Source organism: Schistocerca cancellata, chromosome 4 (genome assembly GCF_023864275.1).
Source record: "Schistocerca cancellata isolate TAMUIC-IGC-003103 chromosome 4, iqSchCanc2.1, whole genome shotgun sequence".
Taxonomy (NCBI): Eukaryota; Metazoa; Arthropoda; class Insecta; order Orthoptera; family Acrididae; genus Schistocerca; species Schistocerca cancellata.
This window is the reverse complement of record NC_064629.1, coordinates 699194705-699222057: the sequence shown is the minus strand read 5'-3', so window position 1 is coordinate 699222057 and position 27353 is coordinate 699194705. Positions and strand designations below refer to the sequence as shown.

Genomic DNA, 27353 nt, shown 5'->3' with positions numbered 1-27353 from the left:
TACAGATGAAACTGTTAAAATGAGTCTAGATAAGAAAAAATGGCAATGATACGAGTGAAGTGGTACGTTTGAAGCGGTGAGAATATTTGCATACCATCCTAAATGTATTTAGATACGTGATTTAATAGTATTTGTACATATTGAAGGTACACTCGTTTGTGTCAATAAGCAGTTATTTCTATATTGTGTGCAATATTGTATGCTTGTTTATAATCTGACTTGTCAGAGACCATTGTACAAAATGGTGTAATGATAACTAAAACCTTAATAATAATAATAATAATAATAATAATAATAAATCTTCTTTGTTTGTACATGGATGTTTTTACTGCCTTACTCACAAATTTGTCTGTTGGACAAACAATACACGATATCGAACTCCTCCTTTAATTCACTGGAGCTTGAACTGTTATAAAAATGTTTCCAGTGGAAGACGACGATGAATTGTTGAGTTTTACAGATTTGCATTAACTCATATTTTCGGAGTACCAGATTCGCTATCAATGGACACTAAAACACATGACGCAATCAGACAATTCTTGATGCTGCTAGACTTTTCCAGGCTCTACGTATGTTACACGTAAGTGCAGTATTCATCGGGACGCATCACACGAAGTCTGATAATAAAGGTAAAAGCCTGCTAGCATTATTAATAAACTATCTGTCGTGACGTATTTGTGCACGAATGTTATTGTACCAGTATATAGTGGCTGTGTACCGTATAATATGCATTGTTAGAAGCTTCGTTAAAATCAGTCAGTTCTTCAGCAATGCACGAGGAAATTAGCACAAACGTGTTCTTATACTTCCCCCGGCTTGTAAAATCAGAGCGAGATGCGGTATTGGTACAATGTAAATGTCGTGTGACCAGAGCGTCCCGTCGGGTAGACCGTTCGCCGGGTACAAGTCTTTCGATTTGACGCCACTTCGGCGACTTGCGCGTGATGGGGATGAAATGATGATGATTAGGCCAACACAACACCCAGTCCCTCAGCCGGGAATCGAACCCGGGCCCTTAGGACTGACAGTCTGTCGCGCTGACCACTCAGCTACTGGGGGCGGACGCTGTATTGGTAAGACAATGGACTCGCATTCCGGAGGACGGCGGTTCAAATCCTCGTACGACCATTCAGGCAGTTTATCCACTGTTTCCCTAAATCACTTGAGGCAAATGTCGGGATTATTCCTTTAAAATGGAGACAGGCGATTTCCTTCCGCATATCGGGCTCGTGCGTGTCTCTAATGACGTTATCATCGACGGGACGTTAACCCCTAATCTTTCTTCCCTTCTTCGGAAGGCGAAAATGGCAGAGAATCTGTGCAGCCTCACGGAAAACCACATGCAGAAATATTTTGAGGACCGAAAAAAAAAAAAAGGATGCAGAAATGTACTGGCTATTTTAAAAGCGACCACGATTATTTGACCATAAATATGAAGCACCCAGGGAGCGAAAGAGGATACGAGATGAAACTTCACCGATGTACATGATATTGTTATTTCAGTGATCCAAAAACAAGTTAAATTTTTGGAACGCAACCTACGACCAGCTTAGAGCCAGGAGTGATTACACTTTCTGCAGCAACTGACCATCATTTTGCAGGACAATGCTCAGGCACGTACAGTGCAAGCTGTTACTGATTTGTTTGACTAGCCGGCCGCAGCGCACTCCCCTGACTTAAGCCCTTGTGAGTTCAACTCGATTTCTAAACTGAAGGAAACACTTCACGGTTTTCGCTTCAGAACTGCTAAAAATTCGTCGGGCAATAGACCGCGCCGCTCGAACTGTCAACACAACTGGTACTGCTAAGAGTATCCTACGAGTTCCACATCGCTGGCAACAGGTTATACACAATGCTGGTGACTACTTTGAAGGTCAGTAAAACTTTGAAACACGTATCTATTTTGTACGAGCTGTAATTAAATAGTTGCCACTATTAAAGTTCCAACCCTCGTATATAGACGTTGGAGGGAATACCTGTAATATAATCTTTATTCTTTAGTCCAATAAATGGTTCCTGTGAACACAAAAAATCGTAGTGTCAGTCATTTTTAACGCCCTAAGAAAACAACAAAAATTACTACTATTGTTGTTGTTGTTGTTGTTGCTGCTGCTGCTGCTGGTGCTAGACCTGTCGTCCATACACTCAGATATTTACATCTTATTCTTTCTTTTCCCTAGCGCTTATCCCACCTTCCATGGGCTCCCACATTTCAGGATTTGGCAAATTTTTCTTTATTATTTAACCTTGTGGCCGGATGCCATTGATGACGCCACAGTCGATGAGATAACCTAAGGGAGGAAAATCGTGGCGCCATCTGCGAATCGTGTAAACTTTGTTCTGTGTGCTATCTTCTTTTAACTCTTTGTGTGTCGTACGTTGAGGTGAAATGTCGACCAGCCCTGCATTTGCCTAAACGAGTCTGGGAATCAGCCTAAACACCACACTCAGGCTGTCCGGTGTGCATATGATCCCGGCCTGGTTCATCTCCCCGCATTACGCTGTACGAGCAGTTCGCTCAAATCTTTACATCTGATTCTACAATTATAATTTCCAAGCTGGAGCAAGATATAAGACGCGCTCATTCCGTTCTATTCACGGATTCTGAGAGGGAAGAATGTCTGCTTGTATGCTTTTGAACATTTTAAGAGTGTAGCTTAGTTCTTGGGGTAGGTTTAAATAACACCTGATGATGATGATGATGATGATGATGATGATGATGATGATGATATTGGTTTCTGGGGCGCTGAACATCGTGGTCATCAGCGCCCGTACAAGTTCCCAATCTTTCCATTGCCAGTCTCGCCACATCCCGAATGATGATGAACACAAACACCCAGTCCCACGGCGGAGAAAATCCCCAACCCCGCCGGGAATCGAACCCGGACCCCGTGATCCAGAGGCAGCAACGCTAGCCACTAGATGACACCTGATCTCTTGTATGGTATACAAAAACTTCAGAACAATTCCCTCTATTCTGGTGACTGCAGCTCTCCGGATTTATCATTACAGTCTGCGAGAGTTCAATAAATAGGACGGAGCGATACGTCCTAAAAAACTACTGTGAAGAAATGTTCTCGACGTTATAAGAGCAGTCCTTCGTATACTACACTGCGCAACTCTATTAAAGGATCACTTTTTCGAAATAACGTAACTTGCTACCACTGCAACGTGTAAGTTTGAAATTTGGCTCACAAAGGCCTACAACAATGTTATGCAAAGATGCAAAAGCGTGGCGTCCTATGACGTCATCCTCGGGCTTGACAACGCTTTGAACAGCAAGGTTTCGACACATGCGAAAAAAAGGACAGAGCTCAGAAGTTCATTTGAAATGAATGTAAGGTAGGTTAATGATGTCACATGGGCACCAAATATCACTATAGTTCTGCCCAGTACCACCGTGGACGCGTAGCCCGCCTGTGTGGCCGTGCGGTTCTAGGCGCTTCAGTCTGGAACCGCGTGACCGCTACGGTCGCAGGTTCGAATCCTGCCTCGGGAATGGATGTGTGTGATGTCCTTAGGTTAGTTAGGTTTAAGTAGTTCCAAGTTTTAGGGGGCTGATGACCTCAGATGTTAAGTCCCATAGTGCTCAGAGCCATTTGAACCATTTTTGAACCGTGGACGTGTCACACGATGATAAGGTCGTTCCCCCCCCCCCCCTTTCATTAACTTACATTTACCCACATTTCCCATTTATTTTGATGTCTCTGATGGAGCTCAGAACGACGACACTCATTGTTGGAATCACGCGGTTTTCTTATGGGTGGCGGAGAAAAAAACAGTTCAGCCACACCGCCGCTCGGAATCGACACGAAAAGGCCTCAGGGGAAAACCATTCCCAGCGTACAAGAAAAGAGAAGAAGCCCTTTCACATACCATTAAGACTAAATTAAACGTGAATAATGCAATAATTGTAAAAGCTGACAAGGGCAACACAACTGTTGTAATGGACAGAACAACATACATAGAAAAAACTTTAGACTTCTTCCAAACCAGCAACATAACTGAAATACATAAAGATCCAACAGCCAGAATACAAAAGGAGATTAAACACATTTCAAACAACATTAACTTTCTACTCACCATCCACGAAGCAAGAAACATTGTAACCATTGTGCCCACAAGCACCTTGCCTTAGATCACAACCAAAGATCCACAAAAACGGGACCCCCATCAGGCCCATAGTGAACTGTAGGAACAGCCCAACATTCAAGCTCAATAAAATACTCTTCAGAATTCTCAAACAAGCATACACATTCAATAATGAGAGAACATTTAAAAACACAACAGAATTTACACAGTATGTCAAAAACATACAAGTACCTGATGGAGCCACACTTGCCTCATTTGACATACAAAACCTATATTCCTCTGTGCCAATAGATCCCACACTACAGATAATTAATGCCAACCTACATAAACACAAAAAAATCCCTTCAACTCACATTAATGAACTAATGGATCTTCTTGAATTCACACTTTCACACAACTATTTTAAATTTAACAATAAAATCTACAAACAAACAGATGGTCTGGCAATGGGCTCAAATCTTTCCGGATTGCTAGCAGAAATATTTATAAGTAACCTAGAAGACAAAATCCTGAATTCCAATCACCACCTTCTCGAAAATATCATCTGCCACTACAGATACGTAGATGATACCATCATTTTAATCAAAGGCACTAACGATGACATCAGTGAGTTGAATCAGTTTTTTCAACAACTCCCATGAAAACATAAAATTCACAGTTGAACACCAAAAAGATGACAGTATAAATTTCCTAGACCTTACCATTAGAATAAAGAATAACAGACATCAGTTTGAAATTTATCGGAAGCCTACCACAACACATACCACAATCCACAACTCCTCTTGCCACCCCGCAGCACACAAAATGGCAGCATTCCGGTACATGATTAATAGAGCTATCCAACTACCACTCTCGGAAGATAAATGTGATCAAGAAATTGAAATAATAAAACAAACATCTATTGAAAATGGTTATAACAGCTCCATAGTAGACACCCTAAAACACTCAATAATGGCAAAGGAATCACAACACAAAAAACAAAAAGAAAGTAACATCTTCCATATAATCCCCTTTCTGGGTAAAATTTCATACCAGATTGCCAATATCTTCAAACGGAAAGGCATAAGCATATCCTTTACAACAGACAACAAGATTGGACAGAAGTTACCCCACAACATCGGCACACGAAACCCACTTCATCACACAGGTGTGTACAAAATTGAATGTTTGGACTGTGACTGCTTCTACATAGGCCAGACAGGCAGATCATTTGAGATTAGGTTCAAGGAACACATGGCAGCACTAAAAAACAAAAAATATCACACATCAGCAATAGCTACCCACCTGCATGAAACAAAACACCATGTTAACAACACAAGTATTAGCATCCTACACATCCAACCAAAAGGCAGAAAACTAGACATCCCTGAAACACTCCAAATATACAAACATCAAATGAAACAACCAGAATCCATCTTAAATGACAAAAATGACAATATTTACAATTGTATCATCTCCGGTTTCACCAACTGCCTACACTCTTAAAAACCAATGCGCGCGCACACACACACACACACACACACACACACACACACACACACACACACACACACACACACACCTAATAATTACCATAAATATTGACAGCTGCCAAGAGTACAAGAGATTGACCTCATTCACAGATAATTCATCACATCAACAGCTTGTACCCCTTGTCAGCTTAAAACTGTACGTACATCAACTACTGGCACAAATGTATATCTATCTGCATAGTTTATAGCTTTAACCAATGTATTACCCCAACCTTTAGGCAGCTAATGTATGCAACATGCAATCTTAAGACTCTTTGCCATGTAAATGTCGTTTTAACTTGTCAGAATTGGATTTATATACCACCTGAAGTACACACACATATATTTGACACCTTAAAACAAACACCGCCAAATGCTTAAAGCAATTATTCTGTAATAATGTTGTTACGATGTATATTCTTTGCACTTTGTGATTATGTCTTCTCTTCTGCTATACGAACCTTGCACCCAGCTGATTCCAGACGCCATATTTGTTTACAAATGTGGCAGTATACATGTGATGTGTTACGGCAGCAAAAAGAACCTGTGACCACTGGAGGTACTGTAGTTTACTTATTTAATGTTTTACCATTAGATATCAGTTAATTTTTCGTCAAAAGTAATCCTAAACCATATTCTGAAATAGTGTCTCGTTTCTCCACTAGGCAGTGCCACAAGTTCCTCCAAAATCGTAACACAACACACACACAAATGTAATACTTACTAATGTAAATCCACCCGATGATGGCGGTTTAAACCTTCGAAACGCGTCGTGGAAACAAATAAAACGGTGACTGGTAACAGTGAACTTGTTGTTTCATTTAATAAACCACCCCTTCCTTGGAGCGTTGATTCCCGTTCATTTCGCAGTCTAAAACGACAGTTCCAAGTGCGACGAGCAACAGGACGACGTCCTTGACAACCTATGACGCTGCTAACACCCCTGGCTGGTTCAGCTCCTCTCTTATGACACTGTGGTGCTGCATTCCCATTGAGCGTGTTCGCACTCTTTCGCGAGTGCAGCACGACAGCAGTTTCTGCTCTCGTGTACAGGTTGGAACCACTATGGACCATTACAATTCATTCGACGAAATCTGAACGTGATCTGATGCAGCAAAGGGTGCTTACATTTTTTCAGCCCTCCTGTTTCACACTCACCTGTGGCGTGATACAGAGGGGTGCAACTCAGACACATGCGTGAAAACAAAAGCAAAGCGTTCCTGTAAGACCCCACAGATAAAACCTGCAAAGTAGTCCTAAACGCCCTCAGGCAGGCACCTGGCATCAGAGGGGTGTCACCAAGTGGTTTGCCTGCCTGCAGGGGCCTAGGGCTACTTTGCAGATTTTCTTTGTTAAGGCACATTATTAAAATATTCAATAAATTAGAGCGTGTGCCACCAAGGGTGTTGAATGGTCCGCAATGATTACTCGAGAGCAAAAATTTCAGTCGCGCTTCACTCCAAAGGGGTGCGAACATGTTCGACGAGGGTGCAGCACCACACTTGCTGTTCTCAGTGAAGGGTGGATACGTCTCGGGGTGTCAGCAGTGTCAGAGATTGTCTAGGAAGTCGTCCTGTCGCGCATCGCACTGAGATCTGCCCTTTTCGACCGCGAAATGTTCGGGAATCATCGCCCCAAGGAAAGAAGTGGTTTCATTGACGCCTTTTATGCCACCCCCTGAGGTCTTTTTGTGTCGATTCTGAGCGGCGATATATATGAAATCTTTTCGTCGGCCACCCATAAGAAAAACGCGTGATTTCGAGGGTGGGTGTCGCCGTTCTGACCTTCACTGCAAACGCGTCAAAAGAAAGGGAGAAATGTGGGTAAGATTCGGTGTGCCGACCTTCCCACTGTGTGATACGTCCACGATGGCGTTGGGGAGAATTATTCGTGAAATTTGGTGTCAATGTGACATCATTAACACGTCATATACATCACTTAAACTTCTGAGCTCTGGCCTTTTTTTCGCATGTGCCGACACTTTGCCGTTCCAAGCGTTGTCGAGCCCGGGTGACGCCGCAGGGCGCAACGCTTTTCCACATCAGAGAAGAAGATAGTAAGTACCTTGAACCAAATTTCAAACTTATACGTCGCAATGGGAAACAATTACGACGTTTCGAAAAAAGTGGTCCTTTAATTACGTTTCGCAGTGAACATTCTCACTGAGGATCACTAAGCGTGTCTTCATATCTTTGTTACAAACCAAACAAACCATTCACTAATCGCGTAGATGTTCTTTGAAACTTCTTCAATTTCTTCTATCAAACGAGTGAGTTAAGTATCCGAGAAAGGAACAACAGTCAACTACAGACATTAAGAGGAAATTATGAGACACACACACACACACACACACACACACACACACACACACACACACTACTTCGAAGACCCACACTACCTCCGAATATTGGTGTTTCTGTACTCACACAATACAGGCGACTTATTCCCAATGATTTGCATTGATCTGTATTTAACACGTTAACGCCGGTGCTCAGAATTGTGTTCCTCGCGTGGGGCGGCGCGTGAATTCACGCTTCCCTAAATCTGATGGCGTTACTTTTCCGGTTTCTCGCCGTTGGGCAGCAGTGGTATTCAAACGTCCTACGCTATTATTTTAATATATCGACATTTTATTACGAAAATTGCATAAACTCATTCATTTAAAACGACGACAGATCACATAAAATAATTTTTATACTAAATTAATCACAAGTTATGTGATATCTCATGTGTTCAGAAAGCTCTTTCATTGAAGGGTCACACAAAATTATATTCACAGCTTTCCGCTGCGCCTGGTTGATAGATAATACATCATATGTCATTGTATTGCTGGTAGTATAATTGGAACAGTCGATTGTGAGCCACGGCGTCCCGTCAGAGGATAGCCGGCCGCTGTGGCCGAGCGGCTCTAGGCGCTTCAGTCCGGAACCGCGCTGCTGCTACGGTCGCAGGTTCGAATCCTGTCTCGGGCATGGATGTGTATGATGTCCTTAGGTTCTTTAGGTTTAAGTAGTTCTAAGTCTACGGGACTGATGACATCAGATGTTAAGTCCCATAGTGCTTAGAGCCGTCGGAGGATAGAGCGAGCCGCCACCGTGAAAGTGTTCAAGAGAGCTGCCGGTCGGCGCACGAAGTGTTGATCCTTTCGCAACTGCTCATGAATTTCGCATCTCTTCTTACGAGAGAGGTTGGCAGTGAGGACGCTGTGTTTCTTTTCTTTTTTTGCTCAACAATTGCTTAAAACTATAAAGATGAATTCTACTTTGGATTTACCACGATGCTACAGGTACTGAAAGTTCATGGAAGTACGCTGGCCTAGTCCTGAAAAGACAGAGGTAAGCAGTGGACAGGAAATGTTTCCCACCATAATATGAAAAGAATGAATTGCAAGGAAGAAAAATGAGATACACTCAAATAGTAATAATTCAGATTCTAACTTGTTATTCACTGTGTGACAGAACAATAAATTCGTATATCAGCTAAGAGACCGATTGTAACAGCACTGAATACGAGTCAGAACTCGCGACGTGGACGTGGCGATGATTTAACGTCGTCCTGTAGTCCTTATTCCCGTATTTAAAAATAAAATCAGCCTCGCAGTACTGCACTGGTGGATTGGAGACGTCTCATAACCGCCGTACAGACTGAAGTGGCGCAATGTTTAACACGCCGCGCATTTCCACATGATTTCTAAATAATTTTTGGTGAATGCCAGTGTGATTCCTTCACCTAGGTTACTACTGATGTGTACCTTTGTCCGTGTGAGCTAGCACTACGTCTCTAATGATCTTTATGTCGACTGAGCGTTAAACTCCAATCTGCCTTCTTATAAGCGTTTTATATGCACTTTCAGCAGATCGCTCTCTAGTATTCTGGTCACCATTGCATTTTTAAGCGATTCCTCACGTAAATTACAATGAAGGACTCGGTTTCTGTCTTATTTATAACTATAATTGTCGATTCACCAATGTAGGCAATACAAAGGCAACTCAACAAGATACAAGGAACGAGCAACAGCTGAGTGTTTACATTAAGACATCTAAAGACTGTCAGCCGAACAACGATTTCACGTATCAGACAGAAAAAAAACATGTCACATGGAAATGCGCAACGGGACTACTCGCCGGTTTATAAGTTAATAGTACGTCACCTAAGTGAAATAAGCTGCGCTCCTTTGCACACTCTATAAAGGCAGAAGATGATAAATACAGAACGTGTCACTGCCGTATTTTGAGTATACAAGAACACATCTACGCACGCTAAAAAAAACGAAAGTATTTTAATTTCTGAACATAGTCTACAAAAAGTAATTCTTCCGACGAACCTCTAATGTGTAATGTCTATTCTGTGTGCAAGTCATCGGCCAGGTGTAAATTTCCACATCTACCGCTGCAGACACGCAGAATCTGGACTACTACTGTTGCAAGCTGCTTGCAAGTATGCCAGATGCGACAGAGAAATGGTGTAATTCACGTCTCTCCTTCCTTCTTCGTTTGACAGGCGCTAACGTCAGTAGTGAGTGCAACTTTATTTCCATTTCTTTGTGCAGCCTGTAATAACGGACCCTCGGCCATTCTTGGTTCTGTTGATAGTTATGCGCGGAGGAGACAAAAGGCATGAGATACCCCCTAACATAGGGTCGGACCTCCTTTTGCCCACCGTAGTGCAGCAACTGGAAGTGGCGTGGACTCAACACGTCGTTGGAAGCCCCCGCAGAAATGTTGAGCCATGCTGCCTCTCTACCTGCCCATAATTGCCAGCGCGGGTTTTTATGCACGAACTCATCTCTCGTTTATGTCCTATAAATGTTCTATGGGATTCTTGTTGGACGATCTGGATTGCCAAATCCTTCGCTCGAATTGTCCAGAATGTTCTTCAAACCAACAGTGGCTCGATAACAAAAAAAAAATGGCTCTGAGCACTATGGGACTTAACATCTGAGGTCATCAGTCCCCTAGAACTTAGAACTACTTAAACCTAACTAAGGACATCACACACATGCATGCCCGAGGCAGGATTCGAAACTGCGACCGTAGCGGTCGCGCGGTTCCAGACTGTAGCGCCTATAACCGCTCAGCCACTCCGGGCCCGATAACAGGGTCATCCATAACAATTCCATCGTTGTTTGGGAACACGAAATCCATGAATGGATGCAAATGGTCTCAAAGTAGCCGAACTTAACCATTTCCTGTCAATGTTCGGTCCAGCTGGACCAGAGAACCCAGTCCATTCCATGTAAACACACCCCATGCCATTATGGAGCCACCACCAGCTTGCACAGTGTCTAGTTGACAACTTGGGTCCATGGCTTCGTGCGGTCTGCGCCACACTCGAACCCTACCATAAGCTCTTACCAATTGAAATCGGGACTCATCTGACCAGGTCTCAGCTTTCCAGTCGTCTTGGGTCCAACCGGTATAGCCACGAGCCCAGGAGAGCGTTGCAGACGATGTCGTGCTGTTAGCAAAGGCTCTCGCGTCGGTCTACTGCTGCCACAGTCCATAACGACAAACTTCGCTGCACTGTCCTAACAGATACGTTCATCATACGTTTCACATTGATTTCTGTGGTTATTTCACACAGTGTTGCTTGTTTGTTAGTACTGACAATTCTACGCAAATGCCGCTGCTCTCGGTTGTTAAGTGAAGGCCGTCGGTTACAGTGTTGTCCGTGGTGTGAGGCAATGCCTGAAATTTGGTAATCTCGGCACACTCTTGACACAGTGGATCTCAGAACAGTGAATTCCCTAACCACTTCCGAAATGGAACGTCCCATGCGTCTAACTCCTAACCAACACTCCGCATTCAAAGTCTGTTAATTCATGTCGTGCGGCTATAATCGCGCCGAAAACCTTTTCACGTGAATCAGCGGAGTACAAATGACAGCTCCGCCAATGCACTGCCCTTTTATACCTTGTCTATGCCTACTACCGCCATATGTACATGTGCATATCGCTATACTATGACTTGTCATCTGGGTGTATGCTGTTCTTCTATCATTATGTTTGCGCAACGCTTTTAGTATTCTTACATCTTCTTTCTGTTTCTGTGGTCTTCAGTACGAAGACTTGTTTGATGCAGCTTTTTTTCGCGTTAGTGTATCTCTGCAATATAACCTTTTGCTAGACGGCCATCCACAACCAAACTTCTGCATGTTGAATACAAACCGCTGCTGCTGTTGTAAATCTTTTATTAAAGGTACTAGCGGTTTCGTAATTTTAAATTACATCATCAGGTGCAAATCCGAATAAAAAGAAGAAACAATTTACGCGAAGACCATATGGCAGTGACAAAAGATGACCGAACTCTTACATTAAGTGGTCAGGTCACTTTTACACACCGATCCAAACTCTTTCTTTAAAATTCTGGGAAATTTCGCAAAAAGCGAAAATCATGAATTAAAAAACGCGGCATGAAACTGAAACCTACGAACAAACGTGACAAGAGAAAAAGATTATGAAATGCACCGGAAAGAGAGGGGAGAAACGATTATAGAGTTCAAAGGTGCGGTCGCAAAGGCGCTCCCTGCGTAATTGAAACGGCTAGCCCGGGGAAGAAACATCGCAGCCGCAACGTGCGGACTACGGAAGGCACCCGTGGGAAATCTTGCTATTTATCAGAGTATCCCCGCCCAGAAGACTCCATCACAACGCCCAGAGGCTGGTCTGCGACCAGTAAAGGAACAGTAACAAAGGACTGCCCATGCATTAGCGACGGCATCTCTAATCGCACGAAGCTGGTTGATGAGACGCACAGAGTGCGTCACCTGTTGAAGATGAGAAGCAGCCGGCGACCCTGTATGAACAAAAACTCTCTAAAAAGTTTTTCTTACTACACATATCTCTAAACACTGATAATAATTAGACTAATAACATACTGCTGACGGTAGTTAGTTTACCTGCAGAGTGCGAATTTAGTAAGTCGATTCTACTAAAAAAAAAAAAAAAACACGTTCTGAGAGAAAAATGCAGTGACATGTGTCATGTTTTCCATCGTGATGGAACCATTAAACATGCGTTTTGGTTACGTACGCAGTGGTAAATTACGATCGATGTATCATATGACAGGTCCACATACTGCATGTCCATCTACACCTACATTATTACTCTGCAATCCACAATTAAGTGCCTAGCAGATGGTTCATCGAACCACTTCAAGCTATTTCCCTACCGTTCTACTCTCGATTAAATTAACATTTAAATCTTTGTGTGCGGGCTCCGATTTATTTTATTTTATTATGATGATCATTTCTCCCTTTGTAAGTAGGCGTAAAAAAATATTTTCCCACTCTGAGGAGAATGTGGTGACTGAAATTTCATGAGAAGATCCTGCCGAAACAAAAAACACCTTTGTTTTAACGACCGCCATCATTATTCACATATCATATCCGTGGCACTCTAACCTATTTCGGAATAACACAAAGTAGGCGGCCCTCCTTTGAACTTTTTCGATGACCTCCGCCAATCATACCTGATGCGGATCTCACACCACGCATCAGTACTCCAGACGCGTGCAGATAAGCGTAGTGTAAGCAGTTTCTTTAACAGACCTTCTGCATTTTCTTGATGTCCTGTCAATAAATCACAGTCTTTGGTTTACTTTCCCCATAATATTATCTATGTGATCGTTCCAATTTAAGTTACTCATAACTGTAATTCTTAAGTATTTAGTTCAGTTTACAGCCCTTAAGATTTGTGCGATTCATTGTGTAACTGAAATTTGGCGGATTCCTTTTCGTATTCATGTAGATGATTTCACACTTTTCATAACTCATGGTCAAACTGCCACTTTTCGAACCATACAGATGTCATGTCTAAATCATTTTGCAATTGACTTGATCAGCTGATCACTTTACAAGACGTTAGATGACAGCATCATCTGCAAAAAATCTAAGAGTGCTGCTCACAGATTGTCACCTAAATAGTTTATATAGACTAAAAACAGCAGAGGGCCTGTAACACTTCCCTGGGGAACGTTTTACTTGACGACTTTCCGCAAATTCCTATTAAGACGAAAATACGATGATCGAAAAAAAAATTACGAACAACCCTAGTGTAGCGAAAATATAATTTACCCAAAGAGCTGACACGTTTTCATTGATCGACGGTCGAATCCCGATGGTCACGTGTACATTGCCGATGCTGTTGGGCCAACACATGAACACGTAGGGGTGGTCTGCTGCGAAGCTCCATGTTCAACAACGCACGAGGAACGGTGTGGTCCTAAACACTTGTGCGTGCACCAGCATTGTATCCTTTCGGCAGAGATGCCACAGATCGCTATCTATCCTACTTTTCATAGCAGATAAACCTCCGAACCCCGCCTTCGGTGAAGAGTCGTGGACGTCCAACCATTATCGCCTAGTGGTAGTTTCACTGTCCTTCTCTCTCTCTCTGTAGATGCTCACGACAGTAGAACGTGAACATTCGACAAGCTTTGCCGTTTTCGATATTCTCAGTGTAATAATAATCTGCCCTTTGTCAAAGTCGCTTATCTCAATGCATTTCCCCATTTACAGTCCACATCTTCGCTAGAGTGATCCCCCGTCCGTGTCTGCTCCGTTTACAAGCGTCCCAGTTAATTTTTGGTGGCTAATGGTTCTGTGATTCTAATAGTTATCCATTCCTCGTTACTTCCTAGGAAAGTATTCAAGGTATCTCCAGGCACTTCGATCTAGTGCTTATTACACAAAAAATTTCAGCTACTTCTTAAGTATAAATACAGATACACCACACTACCACGTCGTATTCGGATTTTACCGCATTTATGCCATTTTTACACTTTTCCACAATTTCCGTTTTCTTCACGTTTCTCCATATTCTGTATGTAAATTTACAAGTGCATATGTGCTCTTACTGCATACATTACCAAGTTTAGGTTGCTATTTTGTTACCATGATAGTGATTCCCAACCTAGGCGGGGTATCTATAAACTATGCTTCTTCCTCCAAATGTCAACCCTAAGCGCCAAAGCCAATGCTAAATACACACTGCAAGTGTGTGGATTGCTGTGGGGTAGTGTGTTGACATTATTCTATTGTAAACACACATACACACACACACACACACACACACACACATACACAAAATGTTACGCTATTTTGTGTATCGGCTTCCCGCAGCGAACCCCACTCCCTCCCCTTCTAACGCCGAATGGGGGTGGGGGTGGGAGGTGGCAGTGTCCTGGGGTGGATTCCGAGCACTCCCAAAATGTGGATCTGTGCCCCCGAGTACATCTGGGAATACTATTTGGGGTGAATCATGCGCTATATCCAGGAATATTATCTGGGTCGGATGTACTATGTCCGGAGAGTAGAGCCACCTGTGAAAAAGTACAGGATAATTATTGTGGTGGATTCGGCTACACAATAATTCCAGGGTAATATTCAGAATGGATCCACCCACATCTGACCGGAGGAGTAGTGGAGGGGTATAGTGCGGAAATGGATTCACCTGTGGAAGGCTGAGGTGTCTGATCTGTGATGTGGGGTACCTTGTGAGAAGCCAACACAAAAAAGCGCAACTGAGCTCTCTCTCTGGTTCAAATGGCTCTGAGCACTATTGGACTTAATATCTGAGGTCATCAGTACCCTAGAACTTAGAACTACTTAAACCTAACTAACCTAGGGACATCACACACATCCATGCCCGAGGCAGGATTCGAACCTGTGACCGTAGCGGTCGCGCGGTTCCAGACTGAAGCGCCTAGAACCGCTAGGCCACACCGGCCAGCAGCTCTCTCTCTCTCTCTCTCTCTCTCTCTCTCTCTCTCTCTCTCTGGACAATTTGAGCAATCATTTGGCCACCCAGATCGCCAGACATGAATCCCGTCGAACATTTATGAAACATAATCGAGAGGTCAGTTTGTAAAACAAAATTCTGCACTGACAACACTTTCGCAATTATGGATGGTTGTAGACGCAGCACAGCTCAATATTTCTGTAGGAAGCTTCCAACGAGTTTTTCAGTCCATGCCACGTCGACTTGCTGCACTACGTCAAGCAAAAGGAGGTCCGAGACGATATCAGCAGGTATCGCATAAATTCTGTTACCTCAACGTAGACACAAGGAGAAGGTATGACACCACATACGGATTACTAATGGAAAAAATGGTGCATTCGAGAGAGAGAGAGAGAGAGAGAGAGAGAGAGAGAGAGAGAGGGTCAAATGGTTCAAATGGCTCTGAGCACTATGGGACTTAACAGCTATGGTCATCAGTCCCCTAGAACTTAGAACTACTTAAACCTAACTAACTTAAGGACAGCACACAACACCCAGCCATCACGAGGCAGAGAAAATCCCTGACCCCGCCGGGAATCGAACCCGGGAACCCGGGCTTGGGAAGCGAGAACGCTACCGCACGGCCACGGGATGTGGGCGCGGGAGGGAGGGGGAGGGGGTACCAAGACGGCACTGTCATACTGTCGCTAGTTCTGTGTGCACGAGGAAACGGTAATGCTCTCTTATTCTGAACACTGTGGTATTCGCCACCAATACAGTCGAGCTGCAAGTCATATGCATTTGGAATGTTTACCACATTACTGCCAAACATTATTATTATTATTTAAATAAGCAATTACACTCTTGCTATAAAGTGGCCTGGGTACGTTTAAAGCGAAGCAAAACGCGCGCGCACGCGCGCACACACACACACACACACACACACACACACACACACAGAGAGAGAGAGAGAGAGAGAGAGAGAGAGAGAGAGAGAGAGAGAAATAGTGTTTAATTACATCTACACTTAGAGGGTACGGCCGCCGGCCGCTGTGGCCGAGCGGTTCTAGGCGCTTCAGTCTGGAACCGCGTGACCGCTACGGTCGCAGGTTCGAATCCTGCCTCGGGCATGGATGTGTATGATGTCCTTAGGTTAGTTAGGTTTAAGTAGTTCTAAGTTCTAGGGGACTGATGACCACGAATGTTAAGTCCCATAGTGCTCAGAGCCATTTTGGTACGGCCTAAAGTGCTTCCAACGTTTGCCCGTGCTGTTTATCGTTGTTGTAACCATGCCTCACCCCGTGACCCTGCAGTATTCACATCACAGCACACACACAAACAAAACAGTATAAATTGACTGCAAGTCCAGTCACCCAGAGGTTTCTTGCTACTAATATGAATCACTATCATAAGTTTTAGAAAATGTAGTTACGGCCATTCCATTCTGATATTATTAACCTGCTAAGATGCATTCCAGTGTTTGTCCTACACATATAAGTATACAAAGAAGACTGACAGGAGGCCAAGGGGTGGTCTAAAACTGCACCTTCTAGAGAATTTAGGTAAATACTGTATTCTTGACTTGTGTGGATAAACATACATCTCTGGTAATCAGGATTGAAAACTGGTTATAAAACTACGCTCTGTGTGTCTGGTTTTAATTATTTTTGTCTGGAAGTGGATTACATGAGCTTCTGAACAAGGATGCCGACAGTTCTGCTGTGGACTATCTATGGGTGGATGACTGACTGTTCGTTGTAAACACATCAGTACAGGATACAATACCTCCCCATAAGTTTTTTTGCTGGTGATTATGGAAAATTCTAGTGACAGTAAATTTGAGAATGCAAGGAACAACTATGTACCTCTATAGGGATTGACTGTCATTCTGGCAGAGATATGTAACAAATTATACCTTCCTGATATGTAAAGGAGGCAGTGTGTGTCAAGCAGACCTGGAGGACTACATATTGAAGTTTTTGTATATGTAGTCTCAAGATCGTTCTGCAGTTTCGTTTACTGGGACGTAAAATAGCTAACATGTCATTCATCATGTGACCATGACGTGTTTTTTCCTTATGAATCCTAAAGCTAGAACAGATAAGTGTCACATTTTTAGCTTGATGCATACATATTGTGGAAGGCTGTAAATTTAATGAATTTTTCAGTAATGACATGATGCAATACCACACCGCACGACTAAAGAAAAGACACTGAGGACCGATAACGGTCTATAAAACTATGCGCTGTATGCCTACAGTTTTAACAAGGAAATCGAATACACAAAACGGCAATACTGGCAGCTGTTTGTATCCAATGGTGAAACTAAAAGTTATTCTGCTGGATGTCTGAAATTAATTCGTCTGCCCCGTTACTTCCTATAGAACTACATCCAGGAAACATGCTTTGTTACGCACTCGCAGCTATGGCTGGCACAAAGATCAAATCCCCACATGTGTTACAGTTCCACTACGCAGCACTAATATCAGTATGGTTTTATAACAAATACCAACGATTACCATTCGATCTAAACTTATTTATCACGTGCATAACAAGTTTGGGGTTTTTATGGTGTGTTACGAAAAAATACGGGTTTTGCTCACCAGCCTGAGACACATACTACGTTGGATTAATAGATGATAGGCTATAATTATCGGAGAACTATATTGTAACTCTTGCACAGAAGCCTGTTTTACTGTCAGTACAGTGTTTCTGAAAAAATGTTAGATATGTGCTTGAGCACCAATTCATAATGTTTTTTAGTGCCTGTCCAAACTCTAGGTCACTTATTGCTTGTAAGAGGATCACTTGATCATGATGTCTCTCCACAAATTCTTTTACAACACCCATTTACACAATATGGCACTTTGTGCCACTCACGAAAACGAATCTAGAGAGGAAACGTCTACCTGTATGAGTCTAATTTCTCTTATATTACGCGAAATGTGCGTTTTCCGATCGGCGTTGACGTAACACTAGTGATTTCGTTGAACCTTCTAGTACCAAGTCCAACATTACGTGACTGGTTTTGGGAGAAGTCTTGTACTTAGTAAGGGTGCGTTACAGCATATCCGCTAGCACCAAGATATTTACTGCTCTGGAGTGTGGCCAACAAGCTTACAAAACACATGGGTTGATCGTTACTCGTTTTTTCGATCATTGTTTTTTCTTCTTCGTAGGAAGTAGTGTGTGGACTTCTCTTATGAGGCATCGATCGTAATTTACCACTGCACACGCAACCGAAACGCATATTAACGGTCCCATCATCTTGGTAAACGCAACACAAGTCATTGCATATTATGTGAGAGTGTTTTTCTTAATACAATATACTTAAATAACTATCGCTGTGCAGGTAAACTTTATAATATTAGTAGTATGTCATTATAGAAATTATGCTCAGTGTTAGATGTGTAATATGAGAATCTTTTAGAAGGCTTTTATTCATACCAGCGTCCATTGGCTGCTTCCCGTCTTCAACAGGTGACATAGACTGCCCCTATCAATCGGCTTACTATAGGGAGAGCTTTGCAAGGGTTTGTATAACGAGCTGTGGTATTTCTGCTAGGTGTTCCCATCACGCTAACCTCACCAAGGTGATGGACGCACATGTGTAGACAAACTGACAATTTCGAGAAACGTCTAATAATTCGCAAGAATAAAATTTAGAAACATTGTCTTGCTTTGTAACGAAATTTTTGAGTCTTCCACCTCACTCGACAATTTTTTTTTTTTTGCTATTTTTCCATAATACGTTCTTTCTTATCACAAAGGAGCTATACGAATGTGATGTGATGTACATGTACAAACAAACAAACAAATGATTACCGTTTCTAACAAAATTGATGGTTTATTGAAGAGGAAGACCTTTTCAAACTGAGCAGTTCTATAACGTATTGGTGCACGTCTGGCTCCTATGCAATAAGTTATTCGGCTTGACATTGGTTGAAAGAGTTGTTGGATGTCCAGAGGAAGATCGTGCCAAATTCTGTCCAACTGGTGCGTTAGAGCGTCAAAATCCCTATATGGTCGGAAGGCCCTGACCTTAATGCTCCAAAAGTTCTCAACTGGGGAAAGATCTAGCGACCCTGCTGGCCAAGATAGGGTTTGGTAAGCACGAAGACAAGCAGTAGGAACTGTCGCCATGTGCGGGTCGGTATTATCTTGCCCAAATAATAATAACAATGTCGTGTGACGAGGGCCTCCCGTCGGGTAGACCGCTCGCCTGGTGCAAGTCTTTCGATTTGACGCCACTTCGGCGAGTTGCGCGTCGATGGGGATGAAATGATGATGATTAGGACAACACAACACCCAGTCTCTTAGCGGGGAAAATCTCCGACCCAGCCGGGAATCGAACCCGGGCCCTTAGGATTGACAGTCTGTCGCGCTGACCACTCAGTTACCGGGGGCGGACTCTTGCCCAAATGTAAGCCCAGGATGGCATGCCATGACGGGCAACAAAACGGGGCGTAGACTAATGTCGACGTACCGCTGAGCTGTAACGGTAGCGCGGATGGCCGGAGGTCGTGCTATGAAATGAAATGGAACCCCAGACCATCACTCCTGGATGTCGGGCTGTATGTCGGGCGCACAGACAGTTTGGTGTTCTACTTCCGTCGGGGCGTTTCGAGACACGTCTTCGACCTGGACTCTCGTTGCCTGGAGTAGAATTTTCTCCAGTGATGAGTTCCGCTTCGAAATGAGCCCCGATGACTAGTGAAGACGTATCTGCAGACGTCTCAGACGGCGATTGGATACCAACCTGACTACCGTCCGCCATAGGGCGCGACAACTGGAAATGATACTCTGGGGTGCCATTTCTTTTCATAGCAGAATCCCTTTGGTTTTCATCCGCAGCACCCTTACAGCACACCGGTAAATAGACGATATTCTGCGCCCCGTTTTGTTGCCCTCCATGGCAAGCCATCCGGGGCTTACATTACGGCAAGGCAATGCCAGGCCGCACACCGCGAGAGTTTCTACTGCCTGTCTTTGTGCTTGCCAAACCCTTCATTGGCCAGCTAGGTCGCCGGATCTCTCCACAACTGAGAACGTATGGAGCATCATGACCAGGGCCCTCCAACCATCTCCGGACTTTGACGATATAACGCACCCATACGACAGATTTTGGCACGATAATGCTCAGGAGGACATCCAACAACTCTGTCAGTCAATGCCAAGTCGAATAACTGCTCGCATAAGAGTCAGTGGTGGAGCAACGCGTTATTGACTCGCTCTTTCCCTTAAATAATTCATCCAATTTTTTTGGAATCGAAATTAGTTTTTAGTCTGTGCATATACATCGCACTTATCGTTTTCCGTCCCATTCTGACATTTCCTTCGTGGTGTGTGTGTGTGTGTGTGTGTGTGTGTGTGTGTGTGTGTGTGTGTGTGGTGTTTTTTCCTTAGTGTACATTTATTGACGATATTAATTTAGCCGCACTCTCATTGTCATAGTTGTCACAGTGTCTTACACCATAAATTACATGAACATTTACAGACATTTTGTATCAGGTTATGCCATGATTATTTCTATCAACTTGTTCGTTTTTAAAGCATGTATTAGGATCACACACACACACACACACACACACACACACACACACTAGTGATGAAGTGGTGGCTTAGCTGTGGTAAATAATTCGGGCACATGCTGCATTGTGACTGGCAGAGAGCGTCATGACGTCGACGCGACGTCGAGAGCAGTGGGATGGAACTCATGTAATGCAACAAAATACGTAAAATTTTGGAAAAATACGTTAAGATTGTAATACGAAAATTGTGGAAAATACGGAAAAATACGGAAAACTGGGGAAAATATGGAAGAATGAGAGTTCTCAGATATCAGCCTGGGTGTGGTCTCTGTTGGTGCCTCGAAAGACGAAAAATCACATAATATTAATTTGTTACTAACAAACAGACGCAGCCTGATCCTCGCCCTATGATGTCCACCTCCAGAGTGCACCCCACCCGCTCAAATGCCCCAGTCATAAAACACGAACATGGGGAGGGGTGCTTCAATCCAATCTGTTCAGGGTGATGGGGGTGTAGGGGGAAGGGAGGTGATCGGCGTTCCTCTGGGTGACCTAGATCAATTCCCAGTGTTTTCCTGGGGGAGGGGCGTGACCTTGAGTGTCAGCCAAGTGTGTAGCCTGACACCAGACGTGCGTATCTGTGACCTTGAGATAAGTAACCGGATCAGTGTTTGAACCAACTCATAATCTACTTGCACAGAATAGGGTTTCATCCTCTCCCTTCGACATCACCAAAACAACACGTACTCATCACCGTCACCTACAACGGGCACACATACTTTCGATGCGACACATATACTCCGCGAAGGAAAGGTCCCACTGCGCGAGCGAAAGGATAGCATTTCCAATTAAGCGGCTCAGCAACACCTGGAGCGAGTCGCAGCTAATAATGCCATATGACTAGCGACACCCAAAAAGTATATATACTTGTTGGCATCAAGCATTTTTATCTCGATAATGATGGTTGCTGACTTAATGCTTTTAAACTGATACTTTTACTCACATCAGTACTTTAAAGCAGGTATCGTATCGAATGAGCTTACTAACAATTTATTATAAAGTTTAATTATCTACGCAAAATTTTCGCCGCACAAGTCAGTTCGACTACTTTTGACAACTGAACGGGCCAGCACCAACGGGCCAACAATCGCATGAAAAAGTTCCGTTCGCAGTTCAACTTTGTATCCCCAATGTTTTCCGAAAGGACTTACTTGTATCTTTTTAAATTATTGTTTAAAACTGAAAGTGCAAGAGTTACTGAGTCACCAGGCAAAATAGCGGCTACCAAAAGTGAAACTTGACATTATTTCGATGTTGGTGTTGTGGTCTTCAGTCCTGAGACTGGTTTGATGCAGCTCTCCATGCTACTCTATCCTGTGCAAGCTTCTTCATCTCCAGTGCCTACTGCAGCCTACATCCTTCTGAATCTGCTTAGTGTATTCATCTCTTGGTCTCCCTCTACGATTTTTACCCTCCACGCTGCCCTCCAGTACTAAATTGGTGATCCCTTGATGCCTCAGAACATGTCCTACTAACCGATCCCTTCTTCTAGTCAAGTTGTGCCACAAACTCCTCTTCTCCCAATCCTATTCAATACCTCCTCATTAGTTATGTGATCTACCCATCTAATCTTCAGCATTCTTCTGTAGCACCACATTTCGAAAGCTTCTATTCTCTTCTTGTCTAAACTATTTATCGTCCATGTTTCACCTCCATACATGGCTACACTCCATACAAATACTTTCAGAAACGACTTCCTGACACTTAAATCAATACTCGATGTTAACAAATTTCTCTTCTTCAGAAACGCTTTCCTTGCCATTGCCAGTCTACATTTTATATCCTCTCTACTTCGACCATCATCAGTTATTTTGCTCCCCGAATAGCAAAACTCCTTTACTACTTCAAGTGTCTCATTTCTTAATCTAATTCCCGCAGCATCACCCGACTTAATTCGACTAGATTCCATTATCCTCGTTTTACTTTTGTTGATGTTCATCTTATACCCTCCTTTCAAGACACTGTCCATTCCCTTCAACTGCTCTTCCAAGTCATTTGCTGTCTCTGACAGAATTACAATGTCATCGGCGAACCTCAAAGTTTTTATTTCTTCTCCATGGATTTTCATACCTACTCCGAACTTTTCCTTCGTTTCCTTTACTGCTTGCTCAATATACAGATTGAATAACATCGGGGACAGGCTACAACCCTGTCTCACTCCCTTCCCAACTACTGCTTCCCTTTCATGTCCCTCGACTCTTATAACTGCCATCTGGTTTCTGGTCAAATTGTAAATTGCCTTTCGCTCCCTGTATTTTACCCCCGCCGCCTTCAGAATTTGAAAGAAAGTATTGCAGTCAAAATTGTCAAAAGCTTTCTCTAAGTCTACTAATGCTAGAAACGTAGGTTTGCCTTTTCTTAATCTTTCTTCTAAGATAAGTCGTAGGGTCAGTATTGCCTCACGTGTTCCAACATTTCTACGGAATCCAACTGATCTTCCCCGAGGTCGGCTTCTACCAGTTTTTCCATTCGTCTGTAAAGAATTCACGTTAGTATTTTGCAGCTGTGACTTATTTAAACTGATAGTTCGGTAATTTTCACATCTGTCAACACCTGCTTCCTTTAGGATTGGAATTATTATATTCTTCTTGAAGTCTGAGGGTTTTTCGCCTTTCGCATACATCTTGCTCACCAGATGGTAGAGTTTTGTCAGGACTGGCTCTCCCAAGGCTGTAAGCAGTTCTAATGGAATGTTGTCTACTCCCGGGGCCTTGTTTCGACTTAGGTCTTTCAGTGCTCTGTCAAACTCTTCACGCAGTATCATATCTCCCATTTCATCTTCATCTACCTCCTCTTCCATTTCCATAATATTGTCCTCAAGAACATTGCCCCTGTATAGACCCTCTATACAGTATACTCCTTCCACCTTTCTGCTTTCCCTTCTTTGCTTAGAACTGGGTTTCCATCTGAGCTCTTGATATTCATGCAAGTGGTTCTCTTTTCTCCAAAGGTCTCTTTAATTTTCCTGTAGGCAGTATCTATCTTACCCCTCACGAGATAAGCCTCTACATCCTTACCTTTGTCCTCCAGCCATCCCTGCTTAGCCATTCTGCACTTCCTGTTGATCTCATTTTTGAGACGTTTGTATTCCTTTTTGCTTGCTTCACTTTTTGTATTTTCTCCTTTCATCAATTAAATTCAGTATCTCTTCTGCTACCCAAGGATTTATACTAGCCCTTGTCTTTTTACCTACTTGATCCTCTGCTGCCTTCACTATTTCATTCCTCAAAGCTACCCATTCTTCTTCTACTGTATTTCTTCCCCCATTCCTGTCAATTTTTCCCTTATGCTCTCCCTGAAATTCTGTACAACCTCTGGTTCTTTAAGTTTATCCAGGTCCCATCTCCTTAAATCCCCACCTTTTTGCAGTTTCTTCAGTTTTAATCTACAGTTCATAACCAATAGATTGTGGTCAGAATCCACATCTGCCCATGGAAATGTCTTACAATTTAAAATCTGGTTCCTAAATCTGTCTTACCATTATATAATCTATCTGAAACCTTTTAGTATTATTTCGATAAACTGGGTGATAATGAAATAGGCGCTTCAGCCTGGAACCGCGCGACCGCTACGGTCGCAGGTTCGAATCCTGCCTCGGGCATGGATGTGGGTGATGTCCTTAGGTTAGTTAGGTTTAAGTAGTTCTAAGTTCTAGGGGACTGATGACCTCAGATGTTAAGTGCTATAGTACTCAGAACCATTTGAATAATGAAGTGATGTGAAAATCTATTTTTAAAAAACTGAATTCTTCGGGAAATTCTTCAAATAAGAAGAAGCATTTAAGAAACCCCCCCGCCCCCTCCTACCATAACAACAGCGTAAAATTATTTGCTTGGCAAAATAACAACAGACTGAAGAGGGCTTTACATATATGTTAGTGTAAATAGAAGTCGTCGCGAATGGAAGAAGGGTGTGAATCAAAAAATGTAGCTTGAGATAATCTTTTTTATCACACTTCGCACGGTTAGCACTAAGTATATAGCGCCGAACTTGTCTTTTAGATACACTATCGGATCAAAAGCACCCGGACACCCCTATGCAATGAAGAATTGACCACTAGATGCCACGACAAGCGGGACCGACAATACAAAACGAGGCGAGCTGTGATGTGTTTAGTGGAGAAGTAACAGCATAATGGGTCCGTCAGGAGAGCTCAATGATTTGGAACGTAGACTAGGCATTGAATGTCACCTAAGTAACAAACCCTCAGGACATTACAGTCCTCTAAAGCTCCCCAAGTCGAATGTTGGGATGACCTGGGAGACATCACGCACTGGCGGGCAGGGACCATCGATCACTAATAAGGGTGGTTGTAAAAAGTAGCATGAAATCAGCGAAAATAATCACTCGTGAGTTAAAAAGCGCTCCGAGCAGTCCAGCTAGCACAGGGATTAAAGAGGACGTGGTACAATGATCAGGTACCTTTTCATAAGCCACACTTTTCTGCAGTCAGTGCTAAGAGGCGCTTGAGGTAGTTCAAAGAGCGATGCCCCTGGACAGCAGATGACTGGAAACGAGTGACTTGGAGTGATAAATCATACGTACTTGCGGCATTTAGATGGAAGGGTCTGGGTTGGGCGAATGCCTGGAGAACGTTACTAGCCATCACGTCTGGTCCGTGTAATGAAGTACGGAGGACGCGGTGTTACGTTATGGGGGTGTTTTCCGTGGTTAGAATGTGGTCCCCTTATTACGCTTAAGAAAACGATAAACGTGGATGGATATGAACGTATTTTACAGCATTGTATACTGCTTACAGTAGAGGTACAGCTGGGCGACGATGAATGTTTGTATAAGCGTGACAATACACCCTGCCATAAAGCAGCATGTGTGGAAAATAACATTCCCGAAATGGACTGGCCAGCCCAGGATCCCGATCTTAACCCAACTGAACACTTTTGGGATGAGGTAAAGTGTCGTCTATGCTCCACACCCCAGCGTCCAATAACACTAACTTCTTTGGTTTTGGCTCGTGAGAAAGAATGGACTGCCATTCCTGCACAGAAATTCAGATACCTCATTGAAAGTGCCGCAATAGAGTTAAAGCCGTCATAAAGGCAAAGGGTGGACACATTCCATATTACAATGAAATGAATACCCCTAGCTGCTTACAGACGTTGATATAAGTCAATGGGGACAGTTGAAAATGTGTGCCCGACCGGGACTCGAACCCGGGATCTCCTGCTTACATGGCAGACGTTCTATCCATCTCAGCCACCGAGGAAACAGAAGAATAGTGCGATTGCAGGGACTTATCTTCAGCACGCCTCCCGTGAGACCCACATTCGCAACTTATTGTCCTGCACTATATTCATAGTGCCCCTGCCCATTATACTAATTACTCGCGGCTTTACTGCCGATTCCCGTAGGAGTTCGGGCACTGTTTGTGCATCCGCACAGAAGAAGATGGTCAAACGGCCGGTGAGCCTTAACAGATACCATCTTACCATCTGCATATATATAGAGTTAAGGCTCACCGGCCATTTGACCATCTTCTTCTGTGCGGATGTGCAAACAGTGCCCGAACTCTTACGGGAATCGTCAGTAAAGCCGCGAGTAATGAGTATAATGCGGCGAGTAATGAGTATAATGGGCAGGGGCTATATGAATATAATGCAGGACAATAAGTGGCGAATGTGGGTCTCACGGGAGAAGTGCCAGAGATAAGTCCCTGCAGTCGCATTATTCCTCTGTGTCCTCGGTGGCTCAGATGCATGCCGGCACGGTATCTCAGCGTGTTCGGTCAGAGGGTTAGCTGTCCTCTTTAATAAAAAAAACTGAGCTAATGGATCAACAACGAACATAAATGGATGTCTTACGCCCCGAACAGATGCAACGAACAAAAGCGATGGATAGAGCATCTGCCATGTAAGCAGGAGATCCCGGGTTCGAGTCCCGGTCGGTGCACACATTTTCAACTGTCCCCGTTGACTTATATCAACGCCTGTGAGCAGCTAGGGGTATTCATTTCATTGTTATTTCATTCTAACGATCTGCATGATCACCGATGGTATCTGTTCTTTCGGACATATATACATCCCTTATTATTATTGTCCAGTAACAGGTGTCCTTATACTTTTAAGCAGGTACTGAATTCGCTAGTATAAATACATGTAGTTATTGATGGAAGAAGGTTGTAACTCAAAAAATATAGTTTTGAGGTAATCTTTCACTAAAGAAAAATATGGGTACCTAAAGGCATGAGTATGCTACTATTCACGACTAAAGTATCGATAGTTTTCATTTAACACAGCGTCTCTACATACGACTTTTAATGCGTATAGTTCTAATATCTCTTCAGCTGCAATCACTAACGCACGCTTATTCAGTGGGGCCAGACACAGAGGTGACGTGTTCGAATCTAGGTGGTGTAATAAACTGTCGTTGCCAGTTGCAAGAAAGAATATGAGTGGTGGCGTACATTTCCTAATCACCAAACTG

General features: G+C 43.3%; 1 protein-coding gene across 4 annotated transcripts in view; it reads right to left on the bottom strand.

Moving 5' to 3' along the window:
* LOC126183645 (uncharacterized) overlaps nt 1–27353 on the bottom strand; it is a 285471-nt gene that overhangs the window by 78419 nt on the left and 179699 nt on the right. The gene's annotated exons all lie outside the window — the stretch shown is intronic.